At 38.9% G+C, this 13,154-nt stretch overlaps 16 non-coding genes across 16 annotated transcripts; all 16 read left to right on the forward strand.

The window, feature by feature from the left end:
• Positions 1-357: 357 nt before the first annotated feature.
• Positions 358-429, forward strand: TRNAH-GUG (transfer RNA histidin (anticodon GUG)). Its single transcript has one exon. It is a non-coding gene; the product is annotated as a tRNA-His (tRNA).
• Positions 430-861: 432 nt separating this feature from the next.
• Positions 862-934, forward strand: TRNAR-ACG (transfer RNA arginine (anticodon ACG)). The gene has a single exon. It is a non-coding gene; the product is annotated as a tRNA-Arg (tRNA).
• A 581-nt stretch (positions 935-1,515) lies between these two features.
• On the forward strand, positions 1,516-1,587 carry TRNAH-GUG (transfer RNA histidin (anticodon GUG)). The gene has a single exon. It is a non-coding gene; the product is annotated as a tRNA-His (tRNA).
• Positions 1,588-2,019: 432 nt separating this feature from the next.
• Positions 2,020-2,092, forward strand: TRNAR-ACG (transfer RNA arginine (anticodon ACG)). The gene has a single exon. It is a non-coding gene; the product is annotated as a tRNA-Arg (tRNA).
• A 1,085-nt stretch (positions 2,093-3,177) lies between these two features.
• Positions 3,178-3,250, forward strand: TRNAR-ACG (transfer RNA arginine (anticodon ACG)). The gene has a single exon. It is a non-coding gene; the product is annotated as a tRNA-Arg (tRNA).
• Positions 3,251-3,762: 512 nt separating this feature from the next.
• TRNAR-ACG (transfer RNA arginine (anticodon ACG)) lies at positions 3,763-3,835 on the forward strand. Its single transcript has one exon. It is a non-coding gene; the product is annotated as a tRNA-Arg (tRNA).
• A 512-nt stretch (positions 3,836-4,347) lies between these two features.
• On the forward strand, positions 4,348-4,420 carry TRNAR-ACG (transfer RNA arginine (anticodon ACG)). Its single transcript has one exon. It is a non-coding gene; the product is annotated as a tRNA-Arg (tRNA).
• A 501-nt stretch (positions 4,421-4,921) lies between these two features.
• TRNAR-ACG (transfer RNA arginine (anticodon ACG)) lies at positions 4,922-4,994 on the forward strand. Its single transcript has one exon. It is a non-coding gene; the product is annotated as a tRNA-Arg (tRNA).
• A 581-nt stretch (positions 4,995-5,575) lies between these two features.
• TRNAH-GUG (transfer RNA histidin (anticodon GUG)) lies at positions 5,576-5,647 on the forward strand. The gene has a single exon. It is a non-coding gene; the product is annotated as a tRNA-His (tRNA).
• A 1,097-nt stretch (positions 5,648-6,744) lies between these two features.
• TRNAH-GUG (transfer RNA histidin (anticodon GUG)) lies at positions 6,745-6,816 on the forward strand. The gene has a single exon. It is a non-coding gene; the product is annotated as a tRNA-His (tRNA).
• A 1,014-nt stretch (positions 6,817-7,830) lies between these two features.
• On the forward strand, positions 7,831-7,903 carry TRNAR-ACG (transfer RNA arginine (anticodon ACG)). Its single transcript has one exon. It is a non-coding gene; the product is annotated as a tRNA-Arg (tRNA).
• A 582-nt stretch (positions 7,904-8,485) lies between these two features.
• TRNAH-GUG (transfer RNA histidin (anticodon GUG)) lies at positions 8,486-8,557 on the forward strand. Its single transcript has one exon. It is a non-coding gene; the product is annotated as a tRNA-His (tRNA).
• Positions 8,558-9,571: 1,014 nt separating this feature from the next.
• TRNAR-ACG (transfer RNA arginine (anticodon ACG)) lies at positions 9,572-9,644 on the forward strand. The gene has a single exon. It is a non-coding gene; the product is annotated as a tRNA-Arg (tRNA).
• A 1,166-nt stretch (positions 9,645-10,810) lies between these two features.
• On the forward strand, positions 10,811-10,882 carry TRNAH-GUG (transfer RNA histidin (anticodon GUG)). Its single transcript has one exon. It is a non-coding gene; the product is annotated as a tRNA-His (tRNA).
• A 1,014-nt stretch (positions 10,883-11,896) lies between these two features.
• TRNAR-ACG (transfer RNA arginine (anticodon ACG)) lies at positions 11,897-11,969 on the forward strand. Its single transcript has one exon. It is a non-coding gene; the product is annotated as a tRNA-Arg (tRNA).
• Positions 11,970-13,052: 1,083 nt separating this feature from the next.
• TRNAR-ACG (transfer RNA arginine (anticodon ACG)) lies at positions 13,053-13,125 on the forward strand. Its single transcript has one exon. It is a non-coding gene; the product is annotated as a tRNA-Arg (tRNA).
• The last annotated feature ends 29 nt before the right edge of the window (positions 13,126-13,154 follow it).

Consider the following 13,154-nt stretch of genomic DNA (forward strand, 5'->3'; position numbering starts at 1 on the left):
TTCTTTGTGAATCATTTTCTTGAAATCTGGAAAGCTGACATAAATTCCTGAATACAGGAAACTCAAATGAATGGACTCTGAGCAAGTTCATCACAGGCTGAAAAGATCATTTTGCAGTCACAAAAAAAATTGTTTGTGAGATGTTTATGGGAAATAAGCCCTGCAGCAAGTGTACAGTCAACTCTCAAAATTTGATTCTGTATATACTTCAATAACCATCAAAGCTTGAAACAGGTTCAAAAACAGGATGAACACTCCAAGTGGCATAAGACAGCTGGGCCAGTGGCGCAATGGATAACGCATCTGACTACGGATCAGCAGATTGTATGTTCGACTCCTACCTGGCTCGTTTAAGTTGCCGTGATCGTATAGTGGTTAGTACTCTGCGTTGTGGCCGCAGCAACCCCGGTTCGAATCCGGGTCACGGCATTTTCATTTTATTTCTCACACATCCATTTCTTTACAATATTGAAGGTAAGGACAATTGAAGAAACTAAGCAGATTCTTTGAATGTGCTTGCACAATTTGTCTTTACTGCTTATTGTGAAGCTATCTTTCCATACTTTGAATCATTTCTTGATCATTTCTTTGTGAATCGTTTTCTTGAAATCTGGAAAGCTGACATAAATTCCTGAATACAGGAAACTCAAATGAATTGACTCTGAGCAAGTTCATCACAGGCTGAAAAGAACATTTTGCAGTCACAAAGAAAATTGTTTGTGAGATGTTTATGGGAAATAAGCCCTGCAGCAAGTGTACAGTCAACTCTCAAAATTTGATTCTGTATATACTTCAATAACCATCAAAGCTTGAAACAGGTTCAAAAACATGATGAACACTCCAAAGGGGTTTAAGACAGCTGGGCCAGTGGCGCAATGGATAACGCGTCTGACTACGGATCAGAAGATTGTAGGTTCGACTCCTACCTGGCTTGTTTAAGTTGCCGTGATCATATAGTGGTTAGTACTCTGCGTTGTGGCCGCAGCAACCCTGGTTCGAATCCGGGTCACGGCATTTTCATTTTATTTCTCACACATCCATTTCTTTACAATATTGAAGGTAAGGACAATTGAAGAAACTAAGCAGATTCTTTGAATGTGCTTGCACAATTTGTCTTTACTGCTTATTGTGAAGCTATCTTTCCATACTTTGAATCATTTCTTTGTGAATCATTTTCTTGAAATCTGGAAAGCTGACATAAATTCCTGAATACAGGAAACTCAAATGAATGGACTCTGAGCAAGTTCATCACAGGCTGAAAAGATCATTTTGCAGTCACAAAAAAAATTGTTTGTGAGATGTTTATGGGAAATAAGCCCTGCAGCAAGTGTACAGTCAACTCTCAAAATTTGATTCTGTATATACTTCAATAACCATCAAAGCTTGAAACAGGTTCAAAAACAGGATGAACACTCCAAGTGGCATAAGACAGCTGGGCCAGTGGCGCAATGGATAACGCATCTGACTACGGATCAGCAGATTGTATGTTCGACTCCTACCTGGCTCGTTTAAGTTGCCGTGATCGTATAGTGGTTAGTACTCTGCGTTGTGGCCGCAGCAACCCCGGTTCGAATCCGGGTCACGGCATTTTCATTTTATTTCTCACACATCCATTTCTTTACAATATTAAAGGTAAGGACAATTGAAGAAACTAAGCAGATTCTTTGAATGTGCTTGCACAATTTGTCTTTACTGCTTATTGTGAAGCTATCTTTCCATATTTTGAATCATTTCTTGATCATTTCTTTGTGAATCGTTTTCTTGAAATCTGGAAAGCTGACATAAATTCCTGAATACAGGAAACTCAAATGAATTGACTCTGAGCAAGTTCATCACAGGCTGAAAAGATCATTTTGCAGTCGCAAAAAAAATTGTTTGTGAGATGTTTATGGGAAATAAGCCCTGCAGCAAGTGTACAGTCAACTCTCAAAATTTGATTCTGTATATACTTCAATAACCATCAAAGCTTGAAACAGGTTCCAAAACATGATGAACACTCCAAAGTGGTATAAGACAGCTGGGCCAGTGGCGCAATGGATAACGCGTCTGACTACGGATCAGAAGATTGTAGGTTCGACTCCTACCTGGCTCGTTTAAGTTGCCGTGATCGTATACTGGTTAGTACTCTGCGTTGTGGCCGCAGCAACCCCGGTTCGAATCCGGGTCACGGCATTTTCATTTTATTTCTCACACATCCATTTCTTTACAATATTGAAGGTAAGGACAATTGAAGAAACTAAGCAGATTCTTTGAATGTGCTTGCACAATTTGTCTTTACTGCTTATTGTGAAGCTATCTTTCCATACTTTGAATCATTTCTTTGTGAATCATTTTCTTGAAATCTGGAAAGCTGACATAAATTCCTGAATACAGGAAACTCAAATGAATGGACTCTGAGCAAGTTCATCACAGGCTGAAAAGATCATTTTGCAGTCACAAAAAAAATTGTTTGTGAGATGTTTATGGGAAATAAGCCCTGCAGCAAGTGTACAGTCAACTCTCAAAATTTGATTCTGTATATACTTCAATAACCATCAAAGCTTGAAACAGGTTCAAAAACAGGATGAACACTCCAAGTGACATAAGACAGCTGGGCCAGTGGCGCAATGGATAACGCATCTGACTACGGATAAGCAGATTGTATGTTCGACTCCTACTTGGCTCGTTTAAGTTGCCGTGATCGTATAGTGATTAGTACTCTGCGTTGTGGCCGCAGCAACCCCGGTTCGAATCCGGGTCACGGCATTTTAATTTTATTTCTCACACATCCATTTCTTTACAATATTGAAGGTAAGGACAATTGAAGAAACTAAGCAGATTCTTTGAATGTGCTTGCACAATTTGTCTTTACTGCTTATTGTGAAGCTATCTTTCCATACTTTGAATCATTTCTTGATCATTTCTTTGTGAATCGTTTTCTTGAAATCTGGAAAGCTGACATAAATTCCTGAATACAGGAAACTCAAATGAATGGACTCTGAGCAAGTTCATCACAGGCTGAAAAGATTATTTTGCAGTCACAAAGAAAATTGTTTGTGAGATGTTTATGGGAAATAAGCCCTGCAGCAAGTGTACAGTCAACTCTGAAAATTTGATTCTGTATATACTTCAACAACCATCAAAGCTTGAAACAGGTTCAAAAACATGATGAACACTCCAAAGTGGTATAAGACAGCTGGGCCAGTGGCGCAATGGATAACGCGTCTGACTACGGATCAGAAGATTGTAGGTTCGACTCCTACCTGGCTCGTTTAAGTTGCCGTGATCGTATAGAGGTTAGTACTCTGCGTTGTGGCCGCAGCAACCCCAGTTCAAATCCGGGTCACGGCATTTTCATTTTATTTCTCACACATCCATTTCTTTACAATATTGAAGGTAAGGACAATTGAAGAAACTAAGCAGATTCTTTGAATGTGCTTGCACAATTTGTCTTTACTGCTTATTGTGAAGCTATCTTTCCATACTTTGAATCATTTCTTGATCATTTCTTTGTGAATCGTTTTCTTGAAATCTGGAAAGCTGACATAAATTCCTGAATACAGGAAACTCAAATGAATGGACTCTGAGCAAGTTCATCACAGGCTGAAAAGATTATTTTGCAGTCACAAAGAAAATTGTTTGTGAGATGTTTATGGGAAATAAGCCCTGCAGCAAGTGTACAGTCAACTCTGAAAATTTGATTCTGTATATACTTCAACAACCATCAAAGCTTGAAACAGGTTCAAAAACATGATGAACACTCCAAAGTGGTATAAGACAGCTGGGCCAGTGGCGCAATGGATAACGCGTCTGACTACGGATCAGAAGATTGTAGGTTCGACTCCTACCTGGCTCGTTTAAGTTGCCGTGATCGTATAGAGGTTAGTACTCTGCGTTGTGGCCGCAGCAACCCCAGTTCAAATCCGGGTCACGGCATTTTCATTTTATTTCTCACACATCCATTTCTTTACAATATTGAAGGTAAGGACAATTGAAGAAACTAAGCAGATTCTTTGAATGTGCTTGCACAATTTGTCTTTACTGCTTATTGTGAAGCTATCTTTCCATACTTTGAATCATTTCTTGATCATTTCTTTGTGAATCGTTTTCTTGAAATCTGGAAAGCTGACATAAATTCCTGAATACAGGAAACTCAAATGAATGGACTCTGAGCAAGTTCATCACAGGCTGAAAAGATTATTTTGCAGTCACAAAGAAAATTGTTTGTGAGATGTTTATGGGAAATAAGCCCTGCAGCAAGTGTACAGTCAACTCTGAAAATTTTATTCTGTATATACTTCAACAACCATCAAAGCTTGAAACAGGTTCAAAAACATGATGAACACTCCAAAGTGGTATAAGACAGCTGGGCCAGTGGCGCAATGGATAACGCGTCTGACTACGGATCAGAAGATTGTAGGTTCGACTCCTTCCTGGCTCGTTTAAGTTGCCGTGATTGTATAGTGGTTAGTACTCTGTGTTGTGGCCGCAGCAACCCCGGTTCGAATCTGGGTCACGGCATTTTCATTTTATTTCTCACACATCCATTTATTTACAATATTGAAGGTAAGGACAATTGAAGAAACTAAGCAGATTCTTTGAATGTGCTTGCACAATTTGTCTTTACTGCTTATTGTGAAGCTATCTTTCCATACTTTGAATCATTTCTTTGTGAATCATTTTCTTGAAATCTGGAAAGCTGACATAAATTCCTGAATACAGGAAACTCAAATGAATGGACTCTGAGCAAGTTCATCACAGGCTGAAAAGATTATTTTGTTGTCACAAAGAAAATTGTTTGTGAGATGTTTATGGGAAATAAGCCCTGCAGCAAGTGTACAGTCAACTCTGAAAATTTGATTCTGTATATACTTCAACAACCATCAAAGCTTGAAACAGGTTCAAAAACATGATGAACACTCCAAAGTGGTTTAAGACAGCTGGGCCAGTGGCGCAATGGATAACGCGTCTGACTACGGATCAGAAGATTGTAGGTTCGACTCCTACCTGGCTCGTTTAAGTTGCCGTGATCGTATAGTGGTTAGTACTCTGCGTTGTGGCCGCAGCAACCCCGGTTCGAATCCAGGTCACGGCATTTTCATTTTATTTCTCACACATCCATTTCTTTACAATATTGAAGGTAAGGACAATTGAAGAAACTAAGCAGATTCTTTGAATGTGCTTGCACAATTTGTCTTTACTGCTTATTGTGAAGCTATCTTTCCATACTTTGAATCATTTCTTTGTGAATCATTTTCTTGAAATCTGGAAAGCTGACATAAATTCCTGAATACAGGAAACTCAAATGAATGGACTCTGAGCAAGTTCATCACAGGCTGAAAAGATCATTTTGCAGTCACAAAAAAAATTGTTTGTGAGATGTTTATGGGAAATAAGCCCTGCAGCAAGTGTACAGTCAACTCTCAAAATTTGATTCTGTATATACTTCAATAACCATCAAAGCTTGAAACAGGTTCAAAAACAGGATGAACACTCCAAGTGGCATAAGACAGCTGGGCCAGTGGCGCAATGGATAACGCATCTGACTACGGATCAGCAGATTGTATGTTTGACTCCTACCTGTCTCGTTTAAGTTGCCGTGATCGTATAGTGGTTAGTACTCTGCGTTGTGGCCGCAGCAACCCCGGTTCGAATCCGGGTCACGGCATTTTCATTTTATTTCTCACACATCCATTTCTTTACAATATTGAAGGTAAGGACAATTGAAGAAACTAAGCAGATTCTTTGCATGTGCTTGCACAATTTGTCTTTACTGCTTATTGTGAAGCTATCTTTCCATACTTTGAATCATTTCTTGATCATTTCTTTGTGAATCGTTTTCTTGAAATCTGGAAAGCTGACATAAATTCCTGAATACAGGAAACTCAAATGAATTGACTCTGAGCAAGTTCATCACAGGCTGAAAAGATCATTTTGCAGTCACAAAGAAAATTGTTTGTGAGATGTTTATGGGAAATAAGCCCTGCAGCAAGTGTACAGTCAACTCTCAAAATTTGATTCTGTATATACTTCAATAACCATCAAAGCTTGAAACAGGTTCAAAAACATGATGAACACTCCAAGTGGCATAAGACAGCTGGGCCAGTGGCGCAATGGATAACGCGTCTGACTACGGATCAGAAGATTGAAGGTTCGACTCCTACTTGGCTCGTTTAAGTTGCCGTGATCGTATAGTGGTTAGTACTCTGCGTTGTGGCCGCAGCAACTCTAGTTCGAATCCGGGTCACGGCATTTTCATTTTATTTCTCACACATCCATTTCTTTACAATATTGAAGGTAAGGACAATTGAAGAAACTAAGCAGATTCTTTGAATGTGCTTGCACAATTTGTCTTTACTGCTTATTGTGAAGCTATCTTTCCATACTTTGAATCATTTCTTGATCATTTCTTTGTGAATCGTTTTCTTGAAATCTGGAAAGCTGACATAAATTCCTGAATACAGGAAACTCAAATGAATGGACTCTGAGCAAGTTCATCACAGGCTGAAAAGATTATTTTGCAGTCACAAAGAAAATTGTTTGTGAGATGTTTATGGGAAATAAGCCCTGCAGCAAGTGTACAGTCAACTCTGAAAATTTGATTCTGTATATACTTCAACAACCATCAAAGCTTGAAACAGGTTCAAAAACATGATGGACACTCCAAAGTGGTATAAGACAGCTGGGCCAGTGGCGCAATGGATAACGCGTCTGACTACGGATCAGCAGATTGTATGTTCGACTCCTACCTGGCTCGTTTAAGTTGCCGTGATCGTATAGTGGTTAGTACTCTGCGTTGTGGCCGCAGCAACCCTGGTTCGAATCCGGGTCACGGCATTTTCATTTTATTTCTCACACATCCATTTCTTTACAATATTGAAGGTAAGGACAATTGAAGAAACTAAGCAGATTCTTTGAATGTGCTTGCACAATTTGTCTTTACTGCTTATTGTGAAGCTATCTTTCCATACTTTGAATCATTTCTTGATCATTTCTTTGTGAATCATTTTCTTGAAATCTGGAAAGCTGACATAAATTCCTGAATACAGGAAACTCAAATGAATTGACTCTGAGCAAGTTCATCACAGGCTGAAAAGATCATTTTGCAGTCACAAAGAAAATTGTTTGTGAGATGTTTATGGGAAATAAGCCCTGCAGCAAGTGTACAGTCAACTCTCAAAATTTGATTCTGTATATACTTGAATAACCATCAAAGCTTGAAACAGGTTCAAAAACATGATGAACACTCTAAGTGGCATAAGACAGCTGGCCAGTGGCGCAATGGATAAAACATCTGACTACGGATCAGCAGATTGTAGGTTCGACTCCTACCTGGCTCGTTTAAGTTGCCGTGATCGTATAGTGGTTAGTACTCTGTGTTGTGTCCGCAGCAACCCCGGTTCGAATCCGGGTCATGGCATTTTCATTTTATTTCTCACACATCCATTTCTTTACGATATTGAAGGTAAGGACAATTGAAGAAACTAAGCAGATTCTTTGAATGTGCTTGCACAATTTGTCTTTACTGCTTATTGTGAAGCTATCTTTCCATACTTTGAATCATTTCTTGATCATTTCTTTGTGAATCATTTTCTTGAAATCTGGAAAGCTGACATAAATTCCTGAATACAGGAAACTCAAATGAATGGACTCTGAGCAAGTTCATCACAGGCTGAAAAGATCATTTTGCAGTCACAAAGAAAATTGTTTGTGAGATGTTTATGGGAAATAAGCCCTGCTGCAAGTGTACAGTCAACTCTCAAAATTTGATTCTGTATATACTTCTATAACCATCAAAGCTTGAAACAGGTTCAAAAACATGATGAACACTCCAAGTGGCATAAGACAGCTGGGCCAGTGGCGCAATGGATAACGCTTCTGACTACGGATCAGAAGATTGTAGGTTCGACTCCTACCTTGCTCGTTTAAGTTGCCGTGATCGTATAGTGGTTAGTACTTTGCGTTGTGGCCGCAGCAACCCCGGGTCACTGCATTTTCATTTTATTTCTCACACATCCATTTCTTTACAATATTGAAGGTAAGGACAATTGAAGAAACTAAGCAGATTCTTTGAATGTGCTTGCACAATTTGTCTTTACTGCTTATTGTGAAGCTATCTTTCCATACTTTGAATAATTTCTTGATCATTTCTTTGTGAATCGTTTTCTTGAAATCTGGAAAGCTGACATAAATTCCTGAATACAGGAAACTCAAATGAATGGACTCTGAGCAAGTTCATCACAGGCTGAAAAGATTATTTTGTTGTCACAAAGAAAATTGTTTGTGAGATGTTTATGGGAAATAAGCCCTGCAGCAAGTGTACAGTCAACTCTGAAAATTTGAATCTGTATATACTTCAACAACCATCAAATCTTGAAACAGGTTCAAAAACATGATGAACACTCCAAAGTGGTTTAAGACAGCTGGGCCAGTGGCGCAATGGATAACGCATCTGACTACGGATCAGCAGATTGTATGTTCGACTCCTACTTGGCTCGTTTAAGTTGCCGTGATCGTATAGTGGTTAGTACTCTGCGTTGTGGCCGCAGCAACCCCGGTTCGAATCCGGGTCACGGCATTTTCATTTTATTTCTCACACATCCATTTCTTTACAATATTGAAGGTAAGGACAATTGTAGAAACTAAGCAGATTCTTTGAATGTGCTTGCACAATTTGTCTTTACTGCTTATTGTGAAGCTATCTTTCCATACTTTGAATCATTTCTTGATCATTTCTTTGTGAATCATTTTCTTGAAATCTGGAAAGCTGACATAAATTCCTGAATACAGGAAACTCAAATGAATTGACTCTGAGCAAGTTCATCACAGGCTGAAAAGATCATTTTGCAGTCACAAAGAAAATTGTTTGTGAGATGTTTATGGGAAATAAGCCCTGCAGCAAGTGTACAGTCAACTCTCAAAATTTGATTCTGTATATACTTGAATAACCATCAAAGCTTGAAACAGGTTCAAAAACATGATGAACACTCCAAGTGGCATAAGACAGCTGGCTAGTGGCGCAATGGATAAAACATCTGACTACGGATCAGCAGATTGTAGGTTCGACTCCTACCTGGCTCGTTTAAGTTGCCGTGATCGTATAGTGGTTAGTACTCTGGGTTGTGTCCGCAGCAACCCCGGTTCGAATCCGGGTCATGGCATTTTCATTTTATTTCTCACACATCCATTTCTTTACAATATTGAAGGTAAGGACAATTGAAGAAACTAAGCAGATTCTTTGAATGTGCTTGCACAATTTGTCTTTACTGCTTATTGTGAAGCTATCTTTCCATACTTTGAATCATTTCTTGATCATTTCTTTGTGAATCATTTTCTTGAAATCTGGAAAGCTGACATAAATTCCTGAATACAGGAAACTCAAATGAATGGACTCTGAGCAAGTTCATCACAGGCTGAAAAGATCATTTTGCAGTCACAAAGAAAATTGTTTGTGAGATGTTTATGGGAAATAAGCCCTGCAGCAAGTGTACAGTCAACTCTCAAAATTTGATTCTGTATATACTTCTATAACCATCAAAGCTTGAAACAGGTTCAAAAACATGATGAACACTCCAAGTGGCATAAGACAGCTGGGCCAGTGGCGCAATGGATAACGCTTCTGACTACGGATCAGAAGATTGTAGGTTCGACTCCTACCTTGCTCGTTTAAGTTGCTGTGATCGTATAGTGGTTAGTACTCTGCGTTGTGGCCGCAGCAACCCCGGGTCACGGCATTTTCATTTTATTTCTCACACATCCATTTCTTTACAATATTGAAGGTAAGGACAATTGAAGAAACTAAGCAGATTCTTTGCATGTGCTTGCACAATTTGTCTTTACTGCTTATTGTGAAGCTATCTTTCCATACTTTGAATCATTTCTTGATCATTTCTTTGTGAATCGTTTTCTTGAAATCTGGAAAGCTGACATAAATTCCTGAATACAGGAAACTCAAATGAATTGACTCTGAGCAAGTTCATCACAGGCTGAAAAGATCATTTTGCAGTCACAAAGAAAATTGTTTGTGAGATGTTTATGGGAAATAAGCCCTGCAGCAAGTGTACAGTCAACTCTCAAAATTTGATTCTGTATATACTTCAATAACCATCAAAGCTTGAAACAGGTTCAAAAACATGATGAACACTCCAAGTGGCATAAGACAGCTGGGCCAGTGGCGCAATGGATAACGCGTCTGACTACGGATCAGAAGATTGAAGGTTCGACTCCTACTTGGCTCGTTTAAGTTGCCGTGATCGTATAGTGGTTAGTACTCTGCGTTGTGGCCGCAGCAACTCTAGTTCGAATCCGGGTCACGGCATTTTCATTTTATTTCTCACACATCCATTTCTTTACAATATTGAAGGTAAGGACAATTGAAGAAACTAAGCAGATTCTTTGAATGTGCTTGCACAATTTGTCTTTACTGCTTATTGTGAAGCTATCTTTCCATACTTTGAATCATTTCTTGATCATTTCTTTGTGAATCGTTTTCTTGAAATCTGGAAAGCTGACATAAATTCCTGAATACAGGAAACTCAAATGAATGGACTCTGAGCAAGTTCATCACAGGCTGAAAAGATTATTTTGCAGTCACAAAGAAAATTGTTTGTGAGATGTTTATGGGAAATAAGCCCTGCAGCAAGTGTACAGTCAACTCTGAAAATTTGATTCTGTATATACTTCAACAACCATCAAAGCTTGAAACAGGTTCAAAAACATGATGGACACTCCAAAGTGGTATAAGACAGCTGGGCCAGTGGCGCAATGGATAACGCGTCTGACTACGGATCAGCAGATTGTATGTTCGACTCCTACCTGGCTAGTTTAAGTTGCCGTGATCGTATAGTGGTTAGTACTCTGCGTTGTGGCCGCAGCAACCCTGGTTCGAATCCGGGTCACGGCATTTTCATTTTATTTCTCACACATCCATTTCTTTACAATATTGAAGGTAAGGACAATTGAAGAAACTAAGCAGATTCTTTGAATGTGCTTGCACAATTTGTCTTTACTGCTTATTGTGAAGCTATCTTTCCATACTTTGAATCATTTCTTGATCATTTCTTTGTGAATCATTTTCTTGAAATCTGGAAAGCTGACATAAATTCCTGAATACAGGAAACTCAAATGAATTGACTCTGAGCAAGTTCATCACAGGCTGAAAAGATCATTTTGCAGTCACAAAGAAAATTGTTTGTGAGATGTTTATGGGAAATAAGCCCTGCAGCAAGTGTACAGTCAACTCTCAAAATTTGATTCTGTATATACTTGAATAACCATCAAAGCTTGAAACAGGTTCAAAAACATGATGAACACTCTAAGTGGCATAAGACAGCTGGCCAGTGGCGCAATGGATAAAACATCTGACTACGGATCAGCAGATTGTAGGTTCGACTCCTACCTGGCTCGTTTAAGTTGCCGTGATCGTATAGTGGTTAGTACTCTGTGTTGTGTCCGCAGCAACCCCGGTTCGAATCCGGGTCATGGCATTTTCATTTTATTTCTCACACATCCATTTCTTTACAATATTGAAGGTAAGGACAATTGAAGAAACTAAGCAGATTCTTTGAATGTGCTTGCACAATTTGTCTTTACTGCTTATTGTGAAGCTATCTTTCCATACTTTGAATCATTTCTTGATCATTTCTTTGTGAATCATTTTCTTGAAATCTGGAAAGCTGACATAAATTCCTGAATACAGGAAACTCAAATGAATGGACTCTGAGCAAGTTCATCACAGGCTGAAAAGATCATTTTGCAGTCACAAAGAAAATTGTTTGTGAGATGTTTATGGGAAATAAGCCCTGCTGCAAGTGTACAGTCAACTCTCAAAATTTGATTCTGTATATACTTCTATAACAATCAAAGCTTGAAACAGGTTCAAAAACATGATGAACACTCCAAATGGCATAAGACAGCTGGGCCAGTGGCGCAATGGATAACGCTTCTGACTACGGATCAGAAGATTGTAGGTTCGACTCCTACCTTGCTCGTTTAAGTTGCCGTGATCGTATAGTGGTTAGTACTTTGCGTTGTGGCCGCAGCAACCCCGGGTCACTGCATTTTCATTTTATTTCTCACACATCCATTTCTTTACAATATTGAAGGTAAGGACAATTGAAGAAACTAAGCAGATTCTTTGAATGTGCTTGCACAATTTGTCTTTACTGCTTATTGTGAAGCTATCTTTCCATACTTTGAATCATTTCTTGATCATTTCTTTGTGAATCATTTTCTTGAAATCTGGAAAGCTGACATAAATTCCTGAATACAGGAAACTCAAATGAATTGACTCTGAGCAAGTTCATCACAGGCTGAAAAGATCATTTTGCAGTCACAAAGAAAATTGTTTGTGAGATGTTTATGGGAAATAAGCCCTGCAGCAAGTGTACAGTCAACTCTCAAAATTTGATTCTGTATATACTTGAATAACCATCAAAGCTTGAAACAGGTTCAAAAACATGATGAACACTCCAAGTGGCATAAGACAGCTGGCCAGTGGCGCAATGGATAAAACATCTGACTACGGATCAGCAGATTGTAGGTTCGACTCCTACCTGGCTCGTTTAAGTTGCCGTGATCGTATAGTGGTTAGTACTCTGGGTTGTGTCCGCAGCAACCCCGGTTCGAATCCGGGTCATGGCATTTTCATTTTATTTCTCACACATCCATTTCTTTACAATATTGAAGGTAAGGACAATTGAAGAAACTAAGCAGATTCTTTGAATGTGCTTGCACAATTTGTCTTTACTGCTTATTGTGAAGCTATCTTTCCATACTTTGAATCATTTCTTGATCATTTCTTTGTGAATCATTTTCTTGAAATCTGGAAAGCTGACATAAATTCCTGAATACAGGAAACTCAAATGAATGGACTCTGAGCAAGTTCATCACAGGCTGAAAAGATCATTTTGCAGTCACAAAGAAAATTGTTTGTGAGATGTTTATGGGAAATAAGCCCTGCAGCAAGTGTACAGTCAACTCTCAAAATTTGATTCTGTATATACTTCTATAACCATCAAAGCTTGAAACAGGTTCAAAAACATGATGAACACTCCAAGTGGCATAAGACAGCTGGGCCAGTGGCGCAATGGATAACGCTTCTGACTACGGATCAGAAGATTGTAGGTTCGACTCCTACCTTGCTCGTTTAAGTTGCCGTGATCGTATAGTGGTTA

This window comes from Pseudophryne corroboree, chromosome 6 (genome assembly GCF_028390025.1).
Source record: "Pseudophryne corroboree isolate aPseCor3 chromosome 6, aPseCor3.hap2, whole genome shotgun sequence".
Lineage (NCBI taxonomy): Eukaryota > Metazoa > Chordata > Amphibia > Anura > Myobatrachidae > Pseudophryne > Pseudophryne corroboree.